This window comes from Vulpes lagopus, chromosome 21 (genome assembly GCF_018345385.1).
Source record: "Vulpes lagopus strain Blue_001 chromosome 21, ASM1834538v1, whole genome shotgun sequence".
NCBI lineage: Eukaryota > Metazoa > Chordata > Mammalia > Carnivora > Canidae > Vulpes > Vulpes lagopus.
In genome coordinates, this window is record NC_054844.1 from 19,086,901 (window position 1) to 19,104,140 (window position 17,240).

General features: G+C 37.8%; 1 protein-coding gene across 1 annotated transcript in view; it reads left to right on the forward strand.

Annotated features, from left to right (window-relative positions):
• The window catches only part of PDE3A (phosphodiesterase 3A), a 313,231-nt gene that overhangs the window by 220,823 nt on the left and 75,168 nt on the right, over positions 1 to 17,240 (forward strand). The window lies entirely within an intron of this gene.

The following is a 17,240-nucleotide window of genomic DNA, read 5'->3' on the forward strand; positions in this document are numbered from 1 at the left end:
GGGAAAAATAGCAGAAGACAGTTCTTTCTGAATTTCCTTTTAAAATTATGAAAGGCATGCTGCATATTGAACTTCATCATCGGCATTAACTAGCAATAATCACCATGACAAACACATTTAATTTAAGTAGAAGAGCAGGTAAAAGATATAATGCCAAATGGAATGCTTATTGCCCAGTATTTTCAGACTCTTCGGACTTGGAGGTAAAATTCTAGTTTTTGTTGTATCTTGTTTTGTTTCATTAAAGAATCATGAAGCAATTGGTGACTAGCATTGGTACAGGTCACTATGTGAGAAAGATAGAAGAAACTAAGGAGAATAGCTTTGAGCCAGATACGTCTCTTACCACCTCACCCTTTGCCTTCCCCTTCCTGTTAGACTTTGTTGCTAAACTAGTTAAATACACACATTCATAGCCATTGCAAACAAAGCAACATAATAGAGCAAGTCTCTGCTCTCCTATTCAGAAACTTCTAAAGACATATTTTTACCCAAAAACGTTGCCCTCCAAATTCAGACCTAATGGAAATGTTGTTCTCTGATCTATTGCTTTAAAAATGGATGCAAAAGAAAATTATGTTGATGGGAAGAATTAAGGTCATTTTATAAAGAATCAGAAATATTGTTGGTTAAATTATGTTTAAAATATTTTTAAATATTCAAGTTATGAAATTATAGGGATACATACATACATATATATATATATATATCTTGTATTGTAAATTATTAAACTTAGAATGGTTCATCACCATTGAACCATGGCACAAGCTAGAATCTGATACAGTAGTCATTGCAAATGCACATGTTGACGTTATAGCAATATATTTGAGACTGTAAACTTTTTGTTTTCATTTTTGGGTTTGCTCTTGTTTTTCTGTAAGTGGGAATATTAACTCTGACGTGATCTGCACTTGAAAACAGGTATGCTGTGGTAGAGTGAGGTCATACACTCTACAGCATTCCACATGGTGGAATATCGAAGTGAAAGAACTAAAAGAAGTACATTTAGAAATAATATCCTCCCACAATCTTAATATGCAGAGGGGGAAAAAGACAATTTTATTAATTACTAAAACTATTCTTAAGAAACTACTCCCTAAGGAACTCTTGAGTTCTGCAGAACAGTTTCAAAACTACAGACCTATTCCCTATTCCTTCCGCCTTTTCCCCTCCCTCCTCATTGTCTAGAAACTAATTTATGCTTGTAAAAGCAAATTCTACCGAATCAAGTCTCCACCGGAATGCTGGAATTACCTCTCCCTCCCCCAAAGAAGTCAGATTCTGAAATCCTCTCCTTATCCCCACCTTGTCTCATGCATGGTGTAGATTCTTGAATATAGAAAATATTTTTTAATCTTCCACACTTTCTGTAGTTTCAATAAATAGTTGTGATTTTATGAAACACTAAGTATAAATAGATAATTTTTCCAGTGATTTCTAGACTGTTCCTCAGGAAGTTGTGTTATTTGCCTTACCATCATTCCTACAGGTTCATTAAGGAAAACTGTATAGAGAGGATAATGGTGAAGAGAGCATAGACTTAAGCTCCGGTGTCATGCATCAGACTTCCTTAGATCACCCCTTGCCCTATCACTCACTATAGGTGTGTCCTTGAGTCGGTTACCTTAATTTTACAACTTCCTCTGTAAGGTAGGTATAATGTTAGTACCATCTTGCCAGGGTGATAGGAAGACTTAAATGGCATAATTTATATCGAATGTTAAATTAGTCCCTAGTGTAAAATAAGCCCTCAGTGTGTGCTAATTTTTATTCAGTTTCTCTGTATTATTTTTGTTTGCCGTTTTTTTATTGATCAATGAAAGTATTTTAAGAAGCTCCTATATGTTCCTATAAAAAATCAATTTTCATTTTTATAGTCTCCAAACAGAAAAATGCAGACAGGTGATGAGATATGTATTAATTGTAGTATAATATAGAATAGGAAAGCTGCTTCATTTCTGGGAAGAGTTGTGAATACAAAATATGTTTGATGAGGACAGAATGAGAGCTGATTTGAAAAGGCTGGTCTCAGCCCAGATTCAGAAAATCTCCTAGTGACTCTAGCCTTCCAATATAAAGAGACTGCTTTGTGAAGTGGTGAAGTCCTGTTGCTTTCAACAAAAGATGATCCCAAGAAAGTCCAGTTGCTGTTATTTAGCAGAATCACACAGATGGGCAGTGTGTCCCTTGTCAAATGTATGATCCTCGACGTTATAGGTTCCGAACTTTTTGTGAGAAAAGAAATCAAACTCTGGAATAGTAAGTCATTAGAGACTCACATATGAATGGGATAAAATGTTAGCAACTTGTAAATCACAAGATAGTATGGTCAGGAAATTCTAGATTTTGGTCAGTTGCCCAAAAAACCATATTAAGTAGTACATGTACATTATACAACTCTGAATCCCAAATTGTTGATCAAAGGGAGTGGAGCATAAAATTATTGCCACATGAATGTGGTGCCTTTAAGTTTCTTGTATCTCTAGAATGTTTCCATCTACGTAAGGTGTAGCAGCATCATTGCCAAATATCAGGACCTCCTACTTCACTTTGACGGGCTCTACCCATACCGATTGTCCCTTGGTAGCAATCAGTATTACTGATGTAGTAATGCCAGACTCCTCACTAAAATATTATTTAAAAAAAAACTGATTATAAGACTGTTGTGTAAGTTCCATGCCCTTATTTTCATCACAAACTGAGGAATAACTCCCAAATGAATAGAACATGTTTTACATTGACTCAAACTCAGGCTAGGTCTTGGACAAGACAAAGCTTGTTTTGTCTAATGGATGTGTCTCAAGTGTGCCATTAAAATTTTGAATATCTTCTTTTTCTGGTGATTTTTTTTATCTTTTGTGTCCTTGCTTTCCTTTCTCCAAAAATATGTTAACTGTTTTCTGGACAGTTTTATTATATGTTCTCTTGATTTCTCTGCTATTTGATTATATCATTTTCACTTAAAGGCAGTCATGATTAAGGCATGCAGAATATTCTTTGCTTCTGTGTTTTATTTAATACTTTCTAGAAAGCACGTTAGACCTCTTTGCCCATTATTAAAAGCTTAAGGGTACAAATCTAATTGTTCTTTATCTCTACCCTTTCTCCATTTACTAAATTGATATTTTCCTTTGCCTGATTCTGCTAGGGCCTCTTGAGTTTCTTATTCTCCACCCTTAAATCAATACACACAGCTCATAAAAAACAAAAGTTACCAAGTGACAGGTGTTTTTGAAAAACTTGCTTAGTTTATACGTTCAGTGAAGATGTTGCCTCTAAATCAGCAGCTGCTAATGACCTTTTGTTCCAGGGAGCTGTGAGAAATCCAGATGGAGTCTTGGAACTGAAGGACAGTTTAGGCTTAGCCCCGAGTTGGTATTTTCCAAATGTACCTTGTTGAGTTTTATCTTGTGCCCTAATGGATTTATTCTTAGACTTTTCAAGATTCACTTCCACTTTAATAATAGGGTATTCATTTCCTTGCCTTCTCTTTCCCATTCCCCCTTCTGCCTTAAGCAAAACAACAGAAGGTATTAAATATCTTGTAAAAGCTACAGCGTCAACGTACCTGCATTCCATGGCCACCACTGTTGGCCTGTTAAGGGGCCTTTAGTAGTTCACAAATTCTCTCTGAATCTGATTTTTCTTCTGTAAATGTTAACAGTTCCCACTGAGCAGGGTTTTGCTTTGTTTTTATTAAATGGGATAATGTGTGAAAATACCTAGCATGTTACTAGGCACATAATACCTGGTCAGTATATCCTAGATGCTTTTCTCCACCTATAAAAAAGTTTTCTTTGGAATTCTTTTTTTTTTTTTCCTTTGTTGTTCTTGTTTTGCCTTCTTTCCTTTCTTTTAGTCCTCCCATATCCATCTGTTGAACACTTAACACCATGCTAGGCATTGAGGACACCAAAGTAATGCACTCCCTACTGTAAATGAAGTTCACACTTTCATGAACAAATGGACCCACACCATCAAATGTGGAAAATAAAGTGAGGATGTGTTCACAGGGCATTTGCAAAGCACAAGCAGACACAGGTCAGCAGCAGCCTTCCTTCAGAAGGCCTTTAAAAGCTTAAAAGATGAGCAGGAAGACTTGACAGGGAGATAGGTCTTCTCTGTAGAGGAAACAGCATAATCCAGAGGCACCAATAGCCTGCTGAGAAGAATAAACCACATATATTTTATAAAAAGCAAAGAATGGCAAGAGTCAAGTTGGAACTGATGGGGAGAGAAGAGCTCAATCACTTAAGACCTCGGTTTGGATATGCCACACTCCCTTTTAGAGTAAGTGGCAGCATGTTTTCAGTATCTACATCCTTCCCATTATTTCTTCTCTCCTAACCCTGGCTGACATGCATGCATTCCTAACTTTTCTCTTTCTACTAATGGGACTGTTTCATCTTCCTCAGGTAAGTTGAAACAGGGTAAAAAGTTGAGTACATAAAAGGGAGCTGTTGAAAAAGTCACCCTAAAACACAGCCCAATCTGTACTTCCTAATCGCTCACCTAACTTACAGTGTATATGTATTTTCATGAGAAGTTGTAATTGGAAAAAAAAGTTGATGTTAAAAGTTCTTTTCAATATTAGATGTTAAACATTTTTTTAAAAATGAAAAAGTAAAATTTTTAGGAAAGGCAAAGACTTAAGTCAATAGCAGTGTATCTAAGCAATACCAAGATTGGTTAATCTTACTTAATAGACTTATCCTTAATATATAAAATTGTTTTTCCAAAATCCTTTACATTTGATAAAGGCCTGCCTACATAAGTAGTATGTACCAGTGATATGGATAAAATGATGAGTCAAATGTGTATGCTTTATTTTTTTTTAATTTTTTTAAAGATTATATTTATTTATTCATGAGAGACACACACACATACAGAGAGGGAGAGAAAGAGAAGCAGGGACACAGGCAGAAGGAGAAGCAGGCTCCATGAAGGGAGCCTGACGTGGGACTCCATCCTGGGACTCCAGGATCATTCCCTGGGCTGAAGGCGGCGCTAAACTGCTGAGCCACCCAGCTGCCCAAATGTGTATGCTTTAACCTTGAGAGTAACATATTTGGAGCCTGAAAAGGAGCTGATTAATTGGCTTATAAAGAGACCAGTTTACTCTTTATGGTTAATAGTGCTTTACCCATTTCCGGGAACACACTCAGTATTATTAGTGTCCAGCTTCTTCCCTGGAAACAAAAAAAGCCATAATAGGCAATAATAACTTAAAATGTCTATCCTCTTTGATACCATGTGTAAATATTAGAGTAGGTTTTTTGTTTGTTTTGTTCTGCTTTAATTAGGGTTTCTGGAAAGTGTGTTGATGTTTCTCCTGTAATTCTGTTTCCTTGACGAGGTACAGACATTCTAGTTGACTTACTTGCTTTTTGTTCAATAATTTAGAAAAATATATTTTCCATGAAGTTATATCTAAGGCAAAATAACTTGATAGCTCTATCATATGATTTTGACATCAAAAGAAAAATCTGTCCATTTAAGCTTCTAGTGAACTGTTAAAAGATGTATGCACGTATGTAAGCTCTAAAGCCAATGTATTCAGCCTAGGGCTGCAGACATATTCTCAGTGTGACGCTGGGTGTTTATTTACAGTGATCAAAGAGAGCATGTGTGGGATCAGAAGTCAGATTAATAGTTTTCCTTAACACCTCTAGTCTCAGAATAAATGTACTTCAAGTCCTCAAACACAAATAGAAAAGACTTTAAAATTTCTTTTTAATGAAATGATTCTCTAACTGGAATTTGGAGAACTGGGGCCAAATACCACTGCTGTTGTGATGATAAAGCTGGTTCATAAAACAGAATGGATAAGAAATAGAGCAAGTCTTTTAAAATGGCTACTTTGCTCCTATCCTCTGCTACTAAAAGTTGGAGCTTTTTGCTAGGGAGGAGGGGAAAGCAAAGTTGGGGGTGGAAGGGAATGATGAAGAAGGCAGTGGGGGCAGTTGTTTTTCTGTGCCTGCTGACGTCAACGAAATTGCCAGATGGCATTTGAATGTTGTGCAAAAAGACAGGAGCCTTTTATTACAGCTGTCACATGGGGTTTCATTCATTTGCATTCCCAGAAGTGGTCCAAAGCTTTCCCTAACTGTAGGAGTAATGAGGGCTCTGTACCTTCAGAGACCCAGAGAGCCTTTTGTAGGACGTTGTTACCTTAAGTGGCTCTGATAAGGGACACATGTTCAGAGAATGGCATATTTCACTGTCAGCTTCAGAGGGCTGTGACCTACTCAGCTCCAATTAGGACTATAATGTGATCATTCAAAAGTCTTCTCTGCAAAAGGTCTTTTGTGGATCCTGACAGCTACTCTCAGGAGCACCTGAAGGATTTAAACCAGTGAGCTGTAGAAAAAAAACATGTTCTGTGAATTTATCCCAGGACCGAAAAATACCTAATATGTAACAGACCTGTACATACGTACAAACAGCTTTGCTGTCACCATCTTGCCCTATGCTGCCCATAATCACTACACCATTGGGAGGGAGAAGAAAAAAAATGAACCTGTAGAAAATCTGTGAGTCCATACACAGAAGAATGAAAGAAACTTTGAAATGCCAGGGGCTGCTCTCAGGAACTGACTCCAGACCACACTCTTAAGCCAGGCTGGCCTGTCCTCTTCATACTCCATCTTTACCACTGCCAGAAATTTTCATGTTTTACTTTAATGCCTGAATTTCTCCACATTTCAATTCACTAGGTGAGTAAGTGGATTTTTAAATGATGTACCTCTTTCTGGGACATGTAAGTGGACGAATTGATTTTTACAGCTACTTCAAGAATGACAAAAGGGATGAAGTACTTACACCAGAGAAAAACTTTATCATTACTGCTAGAACTCACATTACTTGTTAACACAAATACCAGAATGTTTTGATATTTAAGGCTGAGCTGTGTTACCCTGGTCACTTCCTCATTCTTACCTGAAGTTAATGATACGATAAACTGTTTAGATGGAAGTAGGTCTGTGTGTTGTGCTGACATGAAAAGCATCTAGCATACCTAGGGCATTGGAGGCGAAGGACCAGAATAGCTTGAGAATAGCTCTTTATATTACTTAGTTTCAGTCTCACACCCACACTGGCAGTGATAATAGAGTCCTTACAATGGGACTGATCATCTCAATTTGGTAAAAAATCTTTTGTCCTACTATCAGTGGCAACACATGACGGGGATGTCAAGACTACTGACTTGAGTGATGGACTAACCTAGAGCCATTTTCTACGTGCCCTGTTATGCTGCCGATGAAACCAGTACAGTCACTGTTACCATTCCATGCTCCAAATGCATATAAAGGCTCGGACATGAAATAGTTTCCAGGTATAAACAGTAGGAGTGGAATTGTGGGGAGTGTGTTCATCTTTAAACTTCACCTTCTGGTTCTGCTTTAGGGTCTAGGGAGATTTAGGAGATGATGGTGGAAATTTTGTAGGTTTCACACAGCATCTTTCAGGTTCCTTTGATTCGTTTTCCCCCTCTCATCTGCAGGAGGAAGGCCCATGTAATGGCATAATCAGTGTCTTGTATTCCCGAGCAGATCCACATCTGAACGGTGGCATGAAGCCAGGAGCAGGGAACATAAAACCAGTATCAAATAACACCTCTTAGGAGAAAGATAGCATCAAGAAACACAATCAAAATGGGCAGGATGATGGGAATTAAAAAGAGAGAGGATATAAATATAAGTCACCAAGCCATACTCCAGGCAGCACCAAGGTGTTTTGCAGAGATAATTAAGATTAGAAATGTATTCATAAATACATATTTCATGCAGAGTATACTCAGGCTTGAATCTCAAGAGTGCGTAGGCACTGGTAGATTTATTTCATACTGTGTTCAGGTTTCCCAGAGAATAAACCTTAGGAAGGCTGTAGTGTTAAAAACAGTGTCCTACTTTGTGTGTCCTAGCTCCCCATCTACTCTGAAAGTACAGAGCACTTGTACCAGGCGTAAGTATTGCCATTGTTGATACTACAATGGCTGTTCTTCATTATCACCTATCTAACATGCTAGAGTTTGCTTGAGCATTACTAGAATTAAAACAATATGTTTCTGAATGTCACTCCAGGCGATACTGCATTTTTGCCATATTGCACTTGACATAGTCCTGAAATGGCAAGCCTATGATTCATTTATTTCTCAGCTATAGAAACACAATGTTCTGTTAACTTATCTCCCTTTATCATGAAATAAATTTTCAATTGGGCAGCAATATGGTATATTGCATATATTGGGCAGTGCTGTAGTTCAAAGGCAATATAAAACCATACATAGGATGTCACTGCTTTGAATGTAGTGTCAATAATGATGAATTGAATGGCCAATTGTCAAGCTCCCTTAGAGTCAAACCACCATCTAATCTTACTTTTAATAATACCATTTCTCAATCAGAGGAAGTTAGTATACAATTTTTAGGGCCTGGTATCTCATTGCTCATGCCATAATCCAAAACACAGTTCCATATTACAAGGGAATTGCCCCAGAAGCAGCTTCATTCAGACACACAGATAGAACTTTCCCATGCTTGAGGCAAATGGCCAAGACCTGTGCCTTGTTGGGAATCAGAGGCAGGGATTAGGACAGGCTGTGCTGGGCGGGGTCCCATGAATCTAGCCCAGGGGCTGGTAGAGGTATTACTTTTCTATGTTACTAAGTTTGTCCAGAGAATCCAGATTTCAAAGAACTTGTGAATTTTAAGTGTCTCATGAGAGGCTAATAAATAAACCTGAATGCTAGTGTTCCCCTTCTTTTCAGAAATATCATTGCCAAGCATGATAACATGGTGGCTGTTCGGCATTTTGCTTATGGACTAGGAAGGTCTACTTGGGCAAATAAGTTCATGAAACAATAAATGCATCTCTTAACTTGGTAATCAGTCTGTATGCACTACTGGGTTACATATGCTGGGATAAGCACTGGAGATAAAAGAGTTAAGTAAAATAAAGTCTAGTGGTGAAGACAAATATGCAAACCATTCCAATTTTAGGGCAGTGATTGAGATATGATCAGAGTGTTAAAGGACTACAGATCATGGGTATTTACTCCAGTTTGATGTAGAGTAGGGAGTCAGAAAAAAGTGTTTCTGGAAGAATTAAGTAGTAATGGAATAGTAAGAATAAACCGAAGGAAAGTGGTGGTGAGAAGGGGAGGACAGGGAAAACTGAGAAAGTAACTGCATTCACAAAGATATGTATGATTAAAAAATAGCATGTGGAAAATACAAGTCTTTTTTTTTTTTTTTTTTTGAGCATTAGAATACATTGACTAAGAGTGAAATAGAGTAGCAAGCTATACAGCAGGTAAAAACAGAAGGACTCTGTCAGTGATTAATGAAAGTAAGGAAGGAGACTTGAGGCTTTCTATATGAGGGCGAATAATTGATGGGATTGAAGCAGTGACCAAGGTGCTAGAGAAGCACTTGGCAAAGTCAGGAAGGTCAGGTGTGAGTACTCTGCTCTGAGGAGCCATGGTGTTCTTCTCCCTGGAGTCCAGTAACAGTGGACGCACTGGGCAGAGGAGTTTGGGGCAGAGATGATTTAGGTGTTATGAGCTGGGGAAGATGATATGGATCTCAGGAGAGCATGTGAACAAATTTAGAGAGTGACTGTGGAATGAGAAGAACCTATAGAAAGAAGTGAAACCTACAGAAATAGCTTTTAACATGTTGAGGGATCTGAGACGCTTGGGTGGCTCCGTCAGTTAGGTTAATTTTGGCTCAGGTCCTGACCTCTGGGTCCTGGGATGGAGCCCCACCTCAGGCTCCCCTGCTCAGTGGGGAGTCTGCTTGAGGATTTCCCTCCTTTTGTCCCTCCCCTCTCTCTAAAATAAATAATCAATCTAAAAAAACAAATAAAGGGCAGCTGGGTAGCTCAGTGGTTGAGCATCTGCCTTTGGTTCAGAGTGTGATCCCTGGGTCCTGGGATTGAATTCCACATCGCTTTTCTCACCGGGAGCTTGCTTCTCCTTCTGCCTCTGTCTCTCATGAATAAATAAATAAAAATCTTAAAATAAAATATAATGCAGAGTGATGGAGAGTGAGTGGAAAAGTATCCAAGAGAGACAGAAGATAGTTCAGAGACATAGGAAAAGAGCTAGAAGGGCATGATATCATGGGAGGGGAAGGAAATGAAGTTTTCAGAAAATGCATGTCACTGATACTGTAAACTTCTATGAAGAAGTCCAGTAATTCAGGGCCTAAAAAATATCCTTTAAGTTCATCAATTAAAACTCACCTTGGGGGGAAAAACACAAAAAACCCACTGGATAGCAAGAGCAATTAACAGTCTGTTCTAAAAGCCCAGCTCAGTGGATTGGGATCTGAAGGTAAAGTAAGAAAATGAAGGCTGTGAATACTAACAGTTGTTTTGAAAAGTTTGGTAGAAAAATGGATTGGTAGTTAACAGGGAGTGTGGAGATTGGGGGAAGAATATGGGATTAAAGAGGACTAAGAGGTATTCTAGCAAGGGAGAGACTGGTTTATATAGGCTGAGAACACACTGATATCAGAAGTGTGCTTATGAAGTATACTTTCACAGTAAAGAGACAGATAATGGTTACTGTCATCCTGCATCAGATTAATGTGTCCTTCTCAATGTCAGGCCTTCTTCTGCCAGCTTTTGAATACTCATTGGCCAGTTAGGGATATTTGAGTTGCAGTGAAATAAGCTCTTCCTTTCCCGCTGCTCCTTTCTAATATTCTGTATCATAACTCATCAGCAAAAAAATATTTACCACAATAAATTCTTCGTGTCAAACATAGGATAGCATTACAGTTTATGGCTAAAATGTCAGCTCAGATAGCAGGATGTCTCCCAAGCAGAAAGGCAATCATTTGATAATCTCAGGTAGGTTACATTGTGGAAAGGTGATAAATCTTATCTGTTTAAAGATTTAAGAGGCAAAAAAAAAAAAAAAAAACCAAAAACAAAACAAAAAAAACAACCTTCCTAAATCTGAAGGAAGAACGAATATTGTGTCAAAGAGCATATGGGATGATATGTGTTGATTACAGTGGAAAGCTCAAAAGTTAGTATTAGTTTTGAGGAAGCAAATAGATTAACTGTAGATTCCCAGAATACCTGCTTTGGAGGGACAGATGGTCAGCCTGTGCTAAATAAAGAAATTTAAACACTGTATATAGTCATATACAATAGATAGTATCAAATTACTCTTTCAGCAATGCTTCGAAATCTTTTCATTCTTATTTTTCTCTTCAGTGTTCTAGTATTTTCCAATGATGTACGTGTGTCATTACTACAAAGAAAGCTACTTTCTATCATGTGTGCATGTATGCAGTAGTGCTAATCATAAAAAGGAGCCCTGAAAATAAGCAATGGGTCACATAGTCAAGGACTAAGGAAAATCAGTGAGAGCATCCAAAGGAAATTTGAACATGCTGCCTCTCCTTTCTTCAACACTCCGTTTTTGTTCCTGGCTCCTGGGAATCTATGTTTGCCAGTCAGTTGAGTGTGTTTATTACAGGCAGTTGCCTTAAGTAACGTGATACTCAATAGGAGGTTGTGAGAACTTGAAGGGGATGTTGTTTGACTATAAGGACCAGGCGAAGGCACACTTTTTGGATTGAAAAGTATGATCAAGAGTCTACAAAGTTTTGAGAACCATTTGTAAGGATAACATATTGTGTTGGAAGGCAGAATTCATTTAAAAATTGTGTTTTGGGAGCTCTTACAATATGCTGAGTGATAGGATTACAAAAATGAAGTCATTCTTGCCCTCAAATTCATAATCTGGCAAGGAATATATTCACAGACAATTAGCAATAGTACAATATGATGGACTTTGGGACAGAGAATACAATGGAGGCTTTGAGGCTGAGGTGTCACTCTGGGAATGAGGCTGAGATGTTTTATGTTTTAAAGTTGGGTCCTGATCATTAATACTAATATATCAGAGAAATGATGTGGTAGGCAGAAATAACACCATACGCAAAGGCATGGGGTCATGGAAGCATATTGAGGAGATCATCTAGGACAGCTAAGGAGACATGTTAGTGGGATATATGAAAATGTAACTGGGGTAAAAGAGGTTAAGAGTTAAATTTTAAAATGCTTAAAGTCATGCCAAGAAGTCGAATGTCACTCTATGACTTTGGGAAACCATCAAAGAAAATAACAGAGCAGCATATTAGTATCTCTGTATTGGGAAAAACCAAGTTTGTGGTGGGAAAAAAACTGGGAGGAAAAAACCTGCAGCCATCCTCATGTGAAATAATGAGATGGATTTAAGGCAGGGATTAAGGAATCCTAGAGGAAGTAGGAGTTGAGTGACTCCTCAGTAGAAATTTTCAGCTGCAGTGATCAGTTTGAAGTTAGAGATGAGAAAGTAAAATATCACTTTAAAAAAGTTAAGATGGGAGCACCTGGGTGTCTCAGTTGCTTAAGCATCTGCCTTGGGCTCAGGTCATGGTCCCAGGGTCCTGGAATCGAGCCTCATGTTGGGCTCCCTGCTCAGTGGGAAATCTGCTTCTCCTCTCCCTCTGCCCTTCCCCCCGCTTGTGCTCTCTTTCACTCTGTGTCAAATAAATAAAATCTTTATAAAAAGTCAAGATGTCTAGTTTGGGTGACAAATTTTGTTGTTAGCCAAGATAGAAAATAGGGAAAAAAGAGTCCAGAAGATGGAGGTCCAAGTACTCTAATGGAGAAGGTAGAGTCTGAACTAACTGTGAGCATACCTGAGTGGAGCTGTCCAGGGAGCACACAAGCCTGAGTCCAGAGTCCAGAGAAAAGGTCAGTGTTGGAGCTCCAAATTAGTAGGTACTCACTGTAACACAGGGTGAAAGGTGGAAGGGAAGGGCATAGATAGAACAAGGAAAAATAGTACCATTGGTCAATAGTTAAGGAGGGAAGAAGATCCAGAAAAGCAGATACAGAGTTCCTTCTCAGAGGGACTAGGAAAAGCCAGGCAGGAGAGAGGCTGTGGAGCTGGGTGAAGAAAGACAAAACTGGGAATATTATAGTTAGATATTTAAATTAAGATATTGATTGTGCTTAATAGAGGATTTTATTTTATCAGAGGTGTAAATCAGATTGCCATGAATAAAAAATTAAGTATCTTTAAAAAGGATATGGGCCACCTAGGTGGCTCAGTTGATTAGGGACCTGGCTTCTGCTCAGGTCATGATCCTGGGGTCCTGGGATCAAGCCCTGAGTCGGGCTCCCTATTCAGTGAGGAGGCTGCTTCTCCCTTTCCCTCTGCCTGTTGCTCTGCCTACTTGTGTACTCTCTCTGTCAAATAAATAAAATATTTTTAAAAATAAATGAAAATGGTATTAAAAGAGCAGAGCTCTCTTTCTAGTTTAATAGATAAGAATTTAAAAGGAATAAATACAACCTTAGATGGGGTCAAAGAACAATTTTGTTAGCAAGGAAATGCTAGCAATGTTCCTAGAATGAAAGGAGGGAGAAGGGAAGAAAAAAGAGAATGAATAAGAAACACAAATTAAAAGGAGAAATAGGCTGTCTATGTTAGAAGAGATTACAATTATAGAGGTGGGGGCCCAGTATTGGAAAGAAAAAAAAGTATTTCATTGAAATAATAGGGAGAAAATTAAGAATTATAAAATTCTCTCTATATATAGAAATGAATGGAAAGTTAAATTTAAAATTTCATTGAGGGATTGGATAGATTTTGTATACTTTCTGCCCAGAGGAATTGGAGTTAGGTAATTTATGTAAAGTAATTAGGCAGTTTTTTGCTGAGTGTGGTTAAAGTTGCTGTGGGAATAGAAAATAAATATAAACGATTCTTATCTTCAAGAAGCTCACAAAATCCACACATCATAGTAGAGTACATTTGTGTAGGAAGATTTTACCAATGGCATTTTGATTATTTCAACTCATGTGGAAGGTTCATGGCATGTGGCAATTTGCCATTAAGACATAGATATGGATAGTGTGCTGGGTGCTAGTGTTAGAAGTGAGTCACTGAGCTAAAGTGAAATTAGTCATTGCTCTGCCCTCCTAGCTCTCATTGGGCTGCCAGGGTTTGCAGACCCTGTGATAGTCATATTTTTACTGCCTCATAATATTCTTTTTTTTTTAAGATTTTATTTATTCATTCATGAGAGTCGAGAGAGAGAGAGAGGCAGAGACACAGGCAGAGGGAGAAGCAGGCTCCGTGCAGGGAGCCTGATGTGGGGCTCGATCCTGGGTCTCCAGGATCAGGCCCTGGGCTGAAGGCAGCACTAAACCGCTGAGCCACCCGGGCTGCCTGCCTCACAATATTCTAAATATAACTGACACCAGTTTTTTAAATTAAAGTTATTAGCTCTGTAGATAATGCTACTATAACAAGTTTATGCTATTAACATGTTTATGCACCAGATGTTTATAGCAGCATTGTCTACAATAGCCAAATTATGGAAGCAGCCCAAGTGTCCATCAACTGATTAATGGATTTTAAAAAGGTGGAATATATTACATATACACACTGTGACACTGGAATATTACTCGGCCATCAAAACGAATGAAATCTTGCCATTTGCAATGACATGGATGGAGCTAGAGAGTATAATGCTAAGTGAAATAAGTCTATCAGAGAAAGACAAATAGTATATGATTTCACTTATATATGGAATTTAAGAAACAAAACAAGTAAAGAGAGAGAGAGAGAGAGAGATACAGAGAGACAAAACAAGAAACAGATTCTTAACTGTGGAGAACAAATGGACAGTTACTAGAGGGGAGGTTGGGGGAAATAGATGATGTAGATTAAGGAGTGTACTTGTTGTGATGCTCTGGGTTTTGTATATGCATGTTGAAACACCATATTGTACACCTGAAACTAATATTACACTGTATGGTAACTAACTTGATTCTAAATGAAAACTTAAACAAATAAAGTGATTAACTCAGAATTGTGGACATATACATTATAAATTGTGTTTTCAGTACCACCTACTTATCTACTATTTCCATATACATTTGGTAAATTTTTATGCTATATTAGTTATTTATAACCATTAGAAAAAGAATACTTTATTCAGATTAGTGGCAGCACACAATCTGAAATGCTTACTATGTTAACTCTTACTGTAAGAAGGCCAGAAGAAAGAAGGCTTCAGGGTTGGTGGATGCATGACTTAATAACATTGCAACAGATGTAGTGTTTTGTTTTGTTTTGTTTTTTAATTCTTTTTTTTTTTATTAATTTTTTATTTATTTATGATAGTCACAGAGAGAGAGAGAGGCAGAGACACAGGCAGAGGGAGAAGCGGGCTCCATGCACCGGGAGCCCGATGTGGGATTCGATCCCGGGTCTCCAGGATCGCGCCCTGGGCCAAAGGCGCCAAACCGCTGCGCCACCCAGGGATCCCTGTTTTTTAATTCTTTCTACTTTGCTACTGTCTACACTATTGGCTTTATCCTAAAGCTGATTCCACTTGTGATCCAAAGATGGCTGCTGGCAGCAATGTGGCTTCTTTCTGGAGGGGGAAGAATTTTTTCTTAGAAGCACTAAGCAAAGTTCCCCTCATGTCTCATTGAATCACATTGACTAAAAACCTATCCATCCTTGACCAAATTTCTGGCCTTAGGGGTGGAATCACCATGATTAGTGTAGAAAGTCAATCACAACAGCCACTGTGTGTAGTTTGAAGAGAGTTGAGAACTGGGGCATGTCTCTGGACATATTTGCTTTGATATTAAAATGCTACAATAGTCCCCAGGGCAACACTCAAGTCTGTTGACTGATCAACAGCCATAAGACGTGCTTGATGGGCATCTTAAAATCTTTTGGGCCAGTGTAGAGTGTGGCTAATGATAGAGATGTGAGAGTAACTTTACCTTTTTTTGTTAGAAACCTTGAAGCCAGCAAGAAGACAATTTGATGTTATTTTTAGTTAGATATGACTCTATATTAATTTTAGACTTTAGTTTGCCATCAGAATCAGTATGTGAAAACACTCACTGCTTCTGTTCTGTATTTTTTTTTATCATGCTTTGCTTATTTTTTTCCTATGGGATATGTTAATCAGTTTCTGCGTAGTACACTTCCATTCATGTCATCTTATTTTAAGATGAAACAAAAGGAAAATACACTGAAGCAATAGCCAAAGAGGAATTCACTATCTGCTTCTCCCTAGATCCTTCCTCTTGGTCCCCAGGAAATAAAATTAACCCATTTTTTAATCACTTTATTAATCACTTTATTAATCTTACAAGATTATAATCTTAGAAAATAATTTCTGAACTCACTTTCTTTTCTTTGTATAGACCTTTGTCATAAGGAATCTGTGCTGAATCCCAACAAATTGTTGGTCATTTGTATTCCGTCAATATCCTATTATTGCTATACTAACAGCATATGGAAGAATTGACAAAACTAACAGTTATGTCCACAAGGAAGAAAACAAAACTATGACATAAATGTTGAGTGACTCATCATTGTAACCAGATGACTTCTTTTCTTGCTTGATTTCCTCTTCACTCAGTGACACCTTGTCATTAAACATGAGGGGTAGGGTATCATTTTGAAATGCCTTTCATACAGAACCTTTATAATCCTGTTCAACATCTGCCGATTAAATATCTTGGTGAGTTACTGGGGTCTGTTGACCCGAAGATAATCATATTTATTACCTGAGTGTCTCAAAACATTATGAATATAATAAGATTATAACTAAAACCAGTTTCTTAAACTGAAGTAATTAAACCAGACTTGTAGACAGATGCATTATAAAATTTTATTTTCATTACCACCTAAAAGGAAAATGAAGACAGATGTTTTCCTATTAGCAACAGAAGTCTCTATATAAGAACCACCAGTTTTTCCATCCAGGAGCAAATATTATATGAGGTCTGGCTTACGTATGGGAAATAAGAGAAAAAAGTAAATGACGTTTTTCTTGATGGAGAAACAGTAATGGGATCTTCCCTAAAAACATAGTTCTGGGAGGAGTCTAATTTGATTAATAAAAAAAAAAAGATGTAAAGGAAAGGAGTATAACATGAATTCTCAGAGAATACAGAGGGTGTTAATAAGTTCCTCTTGATAAAGAAAACCTAAATTGATGAAGATTAATTGAAGGAAGAGTTTGCAAACTAACAGTGTGTAACAAATTGACAAAGATATTTTATATCATCAAAGGTAAGTGACCGTACATAGGGACAGTTACCCCAAAATATTGACAGCTTAGTATTGTGATTAACCCAGATTGTCTGGGTTGAATTCCACCTCTGCCACTTAGCATCCATGTAATGTTGGA